This window comes from Ranitomeya variabilis, chromosome 1 (genome assembly GCF_051348905.1).
Source record: "Ranitomeya variabilis isolate aRanVar5 chromosome 1, aRanVar5.hap1, whole genome shotgun sequence".
Taxonomy (NCBI): domain Eukaryota; kingdom Metazoa; phylum Chordata; class Amphibia; order Anura; family Dendrobatidae; genus Ranitomeya; species Ranitomeya variabilis.
In genome coordinates this window covers 496,461,065-496,471,566 of record NC_135232.1, presented here as the reverse complement: position 1 = coordinate 496,471,566, position 10,502 = coordinate 496,461,065, and the positions used below count along the sequence as shown (strand labels likewise).

Below are 10,502 nucleotides of genomic sequence, written 5' to 3'. Positions count from 1 at the left end.
TGCAAATATTTCCAGAGCTATCATTTTTAAATATTTTGGATGACCGAATCATGTGAGGGTTTGTTTTTTGCAGGACGAGTTGACGTTTTTATTGGTATCCTTTTCTGCCACATATTTTTTGATCGCTTCCTATTCTGATTTTTAGGAGGAAGAATGAGCAAAAATCACCAATCTATGGATTGTTTTATTTTTTTTTCTGCCATTCACCATGTGGTAAAATTGATTAGGCAGCTTTATTTTTCAGGTCGGTACGATTACAAAGATACTACATTTATATAATTATTTTTGTTTTGCCACTTTCACACAATAAAATCTATTTTATAGAAAATTAATTTTTGCACCGCTTTACTCTGAGAGCTATAGCCTTTATATTTCTCTGCTGATGGAGCAGTATGTTTTTTTGCAGGACAAGATGACGTTTTAAGTTATACATTTTTATTTATAGTTGACTTTTTTTTATTGCATTTTATTCCTCCTTTTGTTTGGCGATATGACTTTTTTTTACTGTGTTCATTGAAGGGGTTATCAAGTGTATAGTTAATAGATCAGTTCGTTCTGGATGCAATGATACTAAACATGTTGACTTTATGTTCTTTATTTACAACTATATACTTTATTTATTGATTTTTTTAATTATTATTTTGGGATTTTTAAAAAAATATGTTTACTAATTTTTGTTATTTTTTTTTTACATTTTTCTTTACTTAGTCCATCTATGGGACTTTAACTTTCATTACTCTGATCACTGGTATAATTTATTGCAATGCATTATACATGCCTGTATTACACTGAAAGAAACCTCTTAGACCATGGTCTTGGCTTGGTCTAAGCAGGCAGTCCTGGGCAGCGGACCTGAATATCGTCACGACGACCATTGTGATGATGCCAATTGGAAGGGAGCCCCCTCCCTCTCCTAGCCTCCTAAATGTTGGGATCGATTGCGGCATTTAGGGGGGTTAAACAGCCGATGTGGGCACCTCTCTTGGCTGTGACAGCTGGGACTTGGCTATCAGGTAAGCAGAGCTTCCAGAGACGATGGTGCTGCTGCAGGTCTTGTGCCACGCATGATCCCTATGACGTACGTATACATCGTTCGGGAACTCCTTTCTGACCATGACGTATAAATACATCAAATTTTGTGAAGGGTTTAAGCTGACTTTCTCGTATTGTTCCCTGTTATACTGATTTTTTTGACTAAATTACAGCAAGTGAATCTTTTCTAGAGCACAAATAAAACAATAGTGTAATTTGTCATTCTATATATCCATAAACCATGCTGGTGGTCTTATATCTTTGCAACAAAAATTGAGGGATGCTTCCTTTTTTACAGCTTCCTGTGTACTCATCTTGAGGATGTTTGAATTAGTTCTCATCAACAATTATTTTTTCTTTGTTGATAAGTTTTAGAAACAATTACTAGGTACATAATAATAATAATAATCTTTATATAGCGCCAACATATTCCACAGCGCTTTACAGTTTAGCAGTTTCTAACACGTACCACAAAGGGTGGTAATATGGTGGCAAACTATACTAACATTGTAAATAATATACTAGTGAGGGTCTGTTTATCCAAACACTTCAAGCATGTCCCAAGATGATAGATACATAGATAATATTTTCGTACATTCCTTCGAGTTCTGTAATTGAATGGATCGGGATTTACTGTTGATTTTTGTTCATTCAAATCAGATGTCGTGTTAATGTAACTATAATTAATTCTGAATCACAAATTGCCAAAAGACAAATAATCCCTAACTGAAGACTATAAAATATAACTTTTAATCAAGCTACTAAAGGAAATTATTAAATTGTTAAAACTCACATCAGTCAGTTTAGTATAAAGAGGACACTGGTAATTGGACTCACGTCCTATAATGTGCTCATTGTCCTAATCTTGCTCATTGTCCTACTATTGCATTACAGTACATTTTAGGCGTATGGTTCAAGGCGCGGCCGCTACCTATATACCATAACTATTGCCAACATTTAACTTCACTGACTCATGCTGTCTAAAACTGCACTAAGCCTCATATATATATATATATATATATATATATATATATATATATATACATACATACATTATTGGGTGCACGCTTCCACTGTGAGGATGAGTTCATTATTATATAAACTTATCCTGATGGTGTTGATTATGGGTGGTATACTTGTATTGATATCCACACACATCTTTTAGTAACTATATGTACTTAATATAAATATTGAATTATTATTACTGTGAGGCTGTGGCCTCTGATACAGCTAGGGGGCGCTTTTTGTTCTCCCCAGAATGTGCATGCAGACTGATGAAGTCCATAGGTGTGCATGAGAGTCACGTATTTCCGGGCCGGGTTTTCCATGTGGCTGAAGGCCACAGGTTTGTGTGTGTGTTTAAAAACACTGCAGTAAGGGGTATGGGTGTGTCGTGTCGTGTTAGGTGTCTGGCCAGGTCAGGCCAGGTGTGCGAGGTGCACGTCAGTGTCAGTCTGGTGTGTGCTGGTCTGCAGAGTGCATGGAGGCCAGCAGGGCCAGCAGAGCCAGCACCCAGGGCAGCTGAATAGCCTGGCACCCGCAGCGTACACAGAGATGCAAGTCGTCCATGGTACTGGTCTCGGATGTGGACAGTCCTGTGCCCGGAGGTGGAAGTCCTGTGTCCGAAAGAGGACTAGCATATGCAACAATTGCAAACAGGTGGATATGGTGCCCGGCTGCTATCCGGAGGATATCCTGAACTGTGTATGACTGTGTGAGTAAAGAGTCTGTAAGGAGACTGTGATACAGCGATGCAGGACACCCATGAGAACTAGTCAGAGGAGGGCTGTTGTGTGTAGTGTCTGCAACATATGAGTCTGTGTGTATGGAGACGTATAGAGACTGTGAGATGGCGTGCAGTCGCCCAGGGAAACTGGACAAGGGAAGTCTGGCCTGTTTAGGGACCGCAAATCTAAAGCCATGTGATATGTATTGCTTTGAACTGGTGTAAACTGGTCACTGATAATATCCACTGAAGTTATATATGCATTTAGGTGAATTGGACTTTAATTCTGTGAAGAAACACATTAAAAGAGACTTTTTGTGTTTGAATTTGTGGGTCACTGCTTCTTCACTGCGTACGATGCTACTGCAGCTTTACATTACTTATTGATTTATTTATAGTTGGCATTACCCATTTATATTATAGAATTGGTGAACCCTCCTTTGGGAAGTGCATGCACATATTAATGAGATGGTGTCTTTATGTACTTATTATACTAGATCTTTTAATCCCTTTTATCCACCAAGCTTATTTTCACCTTCATGACCTGGCCAAATTTTACAATTCTGACAGGTTTAACTCCCGACCCCGACGCGCATTTCGCTAAATGCTTTTTCCTGGGGGTGTGTAAACCTGCCACGAGGCATCTTGTGTGTGGAGACAGCGCAGACACAGGTAATATGTCCTAGGCAAGGAGTATTGCATCTATACTGTGGTACTAAATATGTTCTATCATAAGCACTACTGCAGTTTCAGTAAGTACCATTATAAGGCTTTATTGTGATCCCACAGTTGCATGTGCAATTTATGATTGCAGATTATGCTTTTCTGTGAATACATTTTCCGTATCAGGTTCTGTTCTATGATCTTAACAATATTAATGCAGTGGTAAATATCTTTTATGTACTTTTCCTATGATTTGCATAGGCAAAATACTATATTGGATAATTCATGTATTGATACAGGAATAGCATACAATTGTGTATTCTGATATAGGCACCTATGCATGAACGCAGACTGCTCCAGTTTATCTCCCTATATACATGTGTTCTATGGTTAGAGGCACCTGATTTTAAGTTTTTTTGTGTGTATGTTTTTATATTGTTTGAATAGAATAAAATCTTTTTACTATCCCTTATATTACACTTTTTTTGATCTATATGTAGCTTTACTTGTTCTAAAGTGTAGCTCACCTCGTTTTTGAGGAAAGTGAGCATGGATAATGTGCTTAATAAGTGTCAATTTATGTGTTAATAATTTTGGAACTCTTCAGCAAATTCTGATTCTGAGATTGTTTTTCATGACATACTATGTTAGGGTTGATGGATTGCAGTAAATAAATATATATATTAAAGTGCAATCGCAACCCGGGGTCTACCGCGCAGAGATGTAACCTGCTCCTAGTGTGAACAATGGCGGAATCAAGCAGCGAGTGTTTCCTTAGACACACTGAGTTAATGCCAGACAGTGTGTATGGAACACTGAGTACCAAGGTCAGTTACTTCACTGAGAGGTGCTACACTTAGAATGCTAAGTGCTCCTGTTAACGACACAGGGAAATAAGCCCTTAAATTAGACTTGCTCTGCAACTAAACTGTGTCAATCGCACACTTGAATGAAGCTGATGCTAAGCCAATAGAAATAACTCTTATGACGCAAGATACAGTACCCTGTTGCCTTCATAGAGAAACATAGCACGAGGGTTGAACTTGCTCTGTAACTGAACTGTGTCAATCACACACATGAACCAGATAGATGCCAAGTACCCCTTAGTCCTGATACTACGGAACCTGTGCCTATCCGGCACCCTAAGCATGTAGCAGACTAAAGAGTCTGGCGTGAGCCATAGGAACAAAACCGCATAAGTGTACAACCTGCCTGCTAATGTGTACAGAATTCAAGCAGAGACAGACACACAACATGTGCAGACAGAGTGGTAGAACATCCACACACACACACCAAAACCTAAATGACACTAGCACGCCTGCATGTGCCACTGAGAGCCTTTTACACATTAGGCTCCACCCCAAAACACTCATGCCCAGTTGAGCGAGATATCACCCGTAGGCCAATCCGGAGCTGCCACATCACCAGAGCAACTAACATCTGACCACCAATGAGAAGACGTCATGTCACCGACATGCTCAGATCATCTCTGGACTTACACTCCAGAGTGCAAGGCTGTTCCCGCATATCACTGGTTACTATAGACTTGGCTGGAGAGCCAGCAGTAACCAAGCGTACACCATGGGCCTGAGCAAGATGCTGGGACCGACGTCTGTGCTGAGCAGCACCCGCAGTGGCTGGACCAGAATGGCAATGCTTGGGATCTATCTTGTGCAGCGGGAAAATCCCGACGCCTAACATATTGTACTTTATAATAGTGGTAAAATTTGTTCGATCTAATTTGCGTTTATTTGTGAAAAAATTGGAAATTTGGCAACAATTTTGAAAATCTTTAATTTTCAAACTTTTCATTTTATGCCCTTAAGCCTGAGACTTGTCACAAAAAATTGTTAAAAAAATATATTTCCCACATACGCTAGTATCAACTTATGTTCATGAGTGTATGAGCTTTGCTGCTTTGTGGTCTGTGTCAGCATGTGCTCAGGGTCAGCTGTAAGCCATTAGAATTCAGGCACCTCCGGAGAGGAGTTTGTGTGTGTGAATTTAGGGCTGGCGTATAGCCACTAGAATTCCGACACCTCCGGAGAGGAGTTGTTTGTGCTGTTGCTGACTGTATGACCACTGTATGCTACCTGCTCCGTTAGAGAGCTTCGATCCTCTGTGAGGTTAACAGAGCACAGTGTTACCTTTGATCCCGGCGACTCTGTGAAGCAACAGAGTTCGCTCCTTATACAGACCGGATGACAGAACCCGTGTCTATTCAGGCATAGTACCGCCATATAGTGCCGCCATCTACTAGCAGCAGGTTCCACTCCTGCACGGTGGACCACAGGCTGCGAACGTATCTATACTATCTCGATATTTACTCGGTGCGTTCCGCCAGCCCTAACATCCTCTCTCTCAGTCCTGCAGTTGCAGTTGGTTACCTCTGACACACGGTTGCTCTCCATACAGGAATGACGTCCTCTGGATGCACCACACGCCACACTTTGGTTCCAACAGTGGCAAATTTGTTTAATAATGGTGAAGTAAAGAAGATAAAAATTCCTGAGCTGTCCCTATTCAAAGATGCTGCTCCACTGGCAACAGCAGCAGCAGAAGCATCAGCTCCCAATCAGCACCTGGGAGCTAACAGTCTCCCCACAGTCACCCCATACAGTACTATGATCCTTCACAGCCCCAATGCAGAATTATGATCCCCCACAACCCACCATATAGTATATTGTTTCCCCAAAACATAGCCACATTACAGTATTATGGTCTCCCACAACCCCCTATGTAGTATGCTGGCCTCATCCACTGCACTTTATATAGTATGATGGTCCACCCCACAGCACCTTATAAAGTATGATGGTCCACCTCACAGTCTCCTATATAGTATGATGGTCAACCTTACAATCCCTTATATAGTATGATGGGCCACCTCACAGCAACTTATACGGTATGATGCTCAACACCACGGCATCTTATTTTGAATGATGAGCCACCCCACAGGCTCCTATAAAGTATGTTGGTCAACTCCAAAGCCCCCTATATAGTATGATTGTCCCCCCAACAGCACTGTACATAGTATGATTGTCGTCACTGCAGTCCCCTATATAGTATGATAGTCCTCCCCACAGCCCTTTATGTAGTACTAGATGGAGGCCCGATGCTATCGCATTGGGAGGGCAGTAATGTCACGATTGGGCAGGCTTTGCAGCGTTGAGAATCTCTCCCCCCCATGTGCTCACCCACCTATCCACTCTCTCTTTCCCCATGTGCTGACTTCTCCCGTTAAGAAAAGGTTAGGAAATAGAGGCAGATACCTATTTTGCACATATTCCCAGGTCCTACACATATTGATGCAGATATAGATAATATTCTTGATACATCTATCATAAGGGTTTCTTATGTGGTTATATATTTACTAGAAATAGGCCCGATGCTATTGCATCGGGAGTGTGGTGAAATTGACATACTGTGCTGGTAGAGCGTGCAGTTGTGGCTGCTCCATCGCATGTGCGGGAATAGCGGTGATGAACTGCCCCTGCGCAAGTGACATACACATCACCGCTATTCCCGCGCATGCGTAGTAACGACACGGCTGTTACTGCGCCTGCGTGGGAATAGCGGAGACATGTATGTCACTTGCACAGGCGCAAGTGACACTGCCGCGGTGCCTTATGGGATTCGGGGACAGCGGCCGGAAGTACCAACCTGCGATTATTATATTAGATGAATTACTATATATACTCGAGTATAGGCTGACCCAAGTATAAGACGAGGCACCTACTTTGCCACGGAAAACTGGGTAAACTTATTGACTCGAATTTAAGCCAGGTATATATTGTCCCCTCATCCCTGTCCTGCTATGCGTGGCTCCCCCGTCCTGTCCTGGTATGTGGCTCATCCGTCCTGGTATGTGGCTCCCCCATCTAGTCCTGGTATGTGGCTTCCCTGTCCTGTCCTGCTATGTGTGGCTCCCCTGTCCTGTCCTGGTATTTGGCTCCCCATCCTGTCCTGGTATGTGGCTCCCCGTCCTGTCCTGGTATGTGGCTCCCACATTCTATCCTGGTATGCGTGGCTCCCCGTTCTGTCCTGGTATGCGTTGCTCCCCTGTCCTGTCCTCATATGAGGCTCCCTGTCCTGGCATGTGGCTCACCCATCCTGTCCCGCTATATGTGGCTCCCCTCGTCCTGTCCTGGTATGCGTGGCTCCCCCATCCTGTCCTGGTATGTAGCTCCCCCATCCTGTCCAGGTATGTGGCTCCCCGTCCTGTCCTGGTATGTGGCTCTCCTGTCCTATCCTATGCGTGTCTTCCCCTGTCCTCTCCTGGTATGTGGCTCCCCCTGTCCTGTCCTGCTACGCGTGGCTCCCCCATCCTGTCCTGGTATGTGGCTCCCCTGTCCTGGTATGTGACTCCCCCTGTCCTGTCCTGCTATGCGTGGCTCCCTGTGTCCTGTCCTGGTATGTGGCTCCCCCACCTGACCTGGTATGTGTCTTCCCCTTTTCTGTCCTGGTATGTGGCTCCCCCTGTCCTGGCCTGGTATGTGTCTCCCCCTGTCCTGTCCTGGTATGTGGCTCCCCTTGTCCTGTCGTGGTATGTGTGGCTCCCCCTGTCGTGGTATGTGTGGCTCCCCCTGTTGTATGCATGGCTCCCTTGGTCCTGCATTGCTCATCTCTCCCTGTCCTGAATTGCTCAGCTCCCCCAGTCCGCATGGCTCAGCTCCCAGGGTCCTGCATTGCTCAGCTCCCCCGGTCCCGCATTGCTCAGCTCCCCCAGGCCGGATGGCTCGGCTCCTCCCCTTCCCCTGGTAGCATGCATAGCTCACATTGCCCCCCTTCCCCTTCATACTCACCCTTCTTGCACCAGCATCTCTGTCCCTGTACCTCCGTTGTCCCGGCGGCTCTCCTCTGCGGTCACGTGGTATTGCTCGTTAAGGTAAAGAATATGCGCTGTGGGGACGCGTCCATATTCATTACCTTAATGAGCTGTTAAAGGTGAAACACACGGCACTCAAGGATCCTTTTTGGTGCTCAAGTCAGGTTTCCAGCCCATCAATCCAATAGTAATAAATCACTTGGCACTCAAATGGTTTCTTTCAGATGAGAACGTGAACATCCCATTTATTTGTGCATGCAGTTCAAAGATTATTTAAACGGCCCCCGGGACTACTACACACAGCGCGACGGACCGGATGTCTATGAGCGCCATATGCAGCGGCGGATACACGCCCTCCTTCTCCCTTCAGGATCTGTGAGACGTTCCAGGTGCGCTTTCCATCCCGGGTTTGCTTAGGCTCATATACCCCATTGTCCCATGCTTCCAGTTTTGTTAAGATATTTCTGATGAAGGTCTTGTGATTTGACCGAAAACATTTAAATAATATTTGAACTGGATGCACAAATAAATGGGATGTTCACGTTCTCATCTGAAAGAAACCATTTGAGTGCCAAGTGATTTATTACTTAATGAGCTGTACCATGTGACCGCTCAGCAGAGGAGAGGAGAGCCTCTGGGACAACGGATATTGTAATAATTATAGGGGATAACTCAGGAGACTCTTTGCGTGGAACAAGACAACAGGACACAGTTTATAAGTAGTAAAGTTTATATTATAACACGGTCATTCAAACAGGTGCAGAGAGAAACTCAAGTCCACAACACTTGGTGTAAATATTAAACGCAGCTTAGCAGTCAGTAGGAAACTTCAGAGGAAAATGCAAACAAGCAGAAAGTCTATAAAGCACAGTTATTCTTGAGAATACTTGACACAAATAAATCCTTGTCTTTAGTCCAGACACAGATAGATATGCTTATAAGGAAGTTCAAATCATAACTTAGCTCAACCAGGGAGGCCTGATTAATAGTCTCAGGTTTTGCGGAGCAGCAAACAGCTTACATGTCCAGCAAATGCAGATGGAAGTAACACGAGCAGCAGATGAAGGAGGATTACTGAACACTGGTGTATGCAGCAGGAACTCAGAGCAGAGTGGCAGGATCTGCAACACAGGTTCACAGGAGCAGGTGCAGGTGCAAGCCCAGGGAGTAATCAGGAGCTGGATGCAAAGCAGAATACTCTAGCACAGACTGAAGGCTGGGGTGTAGTTTTATAGCAGGAAGACAAGTGCACATGAGACCAAAGATGCCATCTTGAAAAAGGGCAGTAATGCACAAAAGGTAATAACAAATGTTCAGAGTCCTGACATTACTCCCTCCTTAGAAAGACCTGGTTTCTCAGGGAATCTCTGATGAAAACGAGAAATCTTCTGTTGGGCATTGATGTTTTCCACAGGTTCCCAAGAGTCTTCCTCAGGGGGATATCCCTGCCATCTTATCAGATATTGGAGCCGATTCCTGCGAATCCTGGAATCAATAATTTCCTCCACCACAAATTGTTCTTGCCCATCAATCATCACAGGCTGCGGAGGTGGCACAACACATCCCTGGAAGGTATTAGGAGATACAGGCTTTAGTAAAGATACATGAAAGACTGGGTGTACCTTCATAGTCCTAGGGAGCTTCAGCCGGCAGGCCACTGAGCTCACAATATCGTTGATCTTGAAGGGGCCAATGAATTTCTGTCCAAGTTTTTGTGAAGGAACGTTTAACTTCAGATTCTTAGTTGCTAACCACACGGAATCTCCTACCTTGTACATGGGTGCAGGTTTACGGAATCTATCAGCCGATCTCTAACGTTCTTGAGCTGTGGTCAGGGATTCCTTCAGAACCTCCAGATTTTGCCTCATCACAGTCAGCCTTTCCTCCACTGCCGGAACCGGAGAATTAATTGGAGACCTAGGTAAAATACACGGATGATAACCCAGATTGGCAAAGAAAGGTTTAAATTTAGTGGAGGCGCTCTGAGAATTGTTATATGAAAATTCGGCTAATGGCAGCAACTCCAACCAATCATCCTGGAGATGGCTGACATAGCATCTTAGATATTGTTCCAGCGTCTGGTTGGTACGCTCAGTCTGACCATTTGTCTGGGGATGGTAAGAGAGACAGACATTAATATTGAGTGCAGAGCAAAACCCCTTCCAGAATCTTGAAGTGAACTGTACTCCACGGTCAGAGATGATCTCATCCGGAACCCCATGCAACCGAAAGACATTCTGTATAACCAAGTTCACT

General features: G+C 44.0%; 1 long non-coding RNA gene across 1 annotated transcript in view; it reads left to right on the top strand.

Moving 5' to 3' along the window:
- Positions 1 to 940: 940 nt before the first annotated feature.
- LOC143765404 (uncharacterized) overlaps positions 941 to 10,502 on the top strand; it is a 47,811-nt gene continuing 38,249 nt past the window's right edge. Inside the window, exons 1-2 of the long non-coding RNA XR_013213384.1 lie at positions 941 to 1,013; positions 3,329 to 3,430. This is a non-coding gene — a long non-coding RNA (uncharacterized LOC143765404). The remainder of the gene's footprint in view (positions 1,014 to 3,328; positions 3,431 to 10,502) is intronic.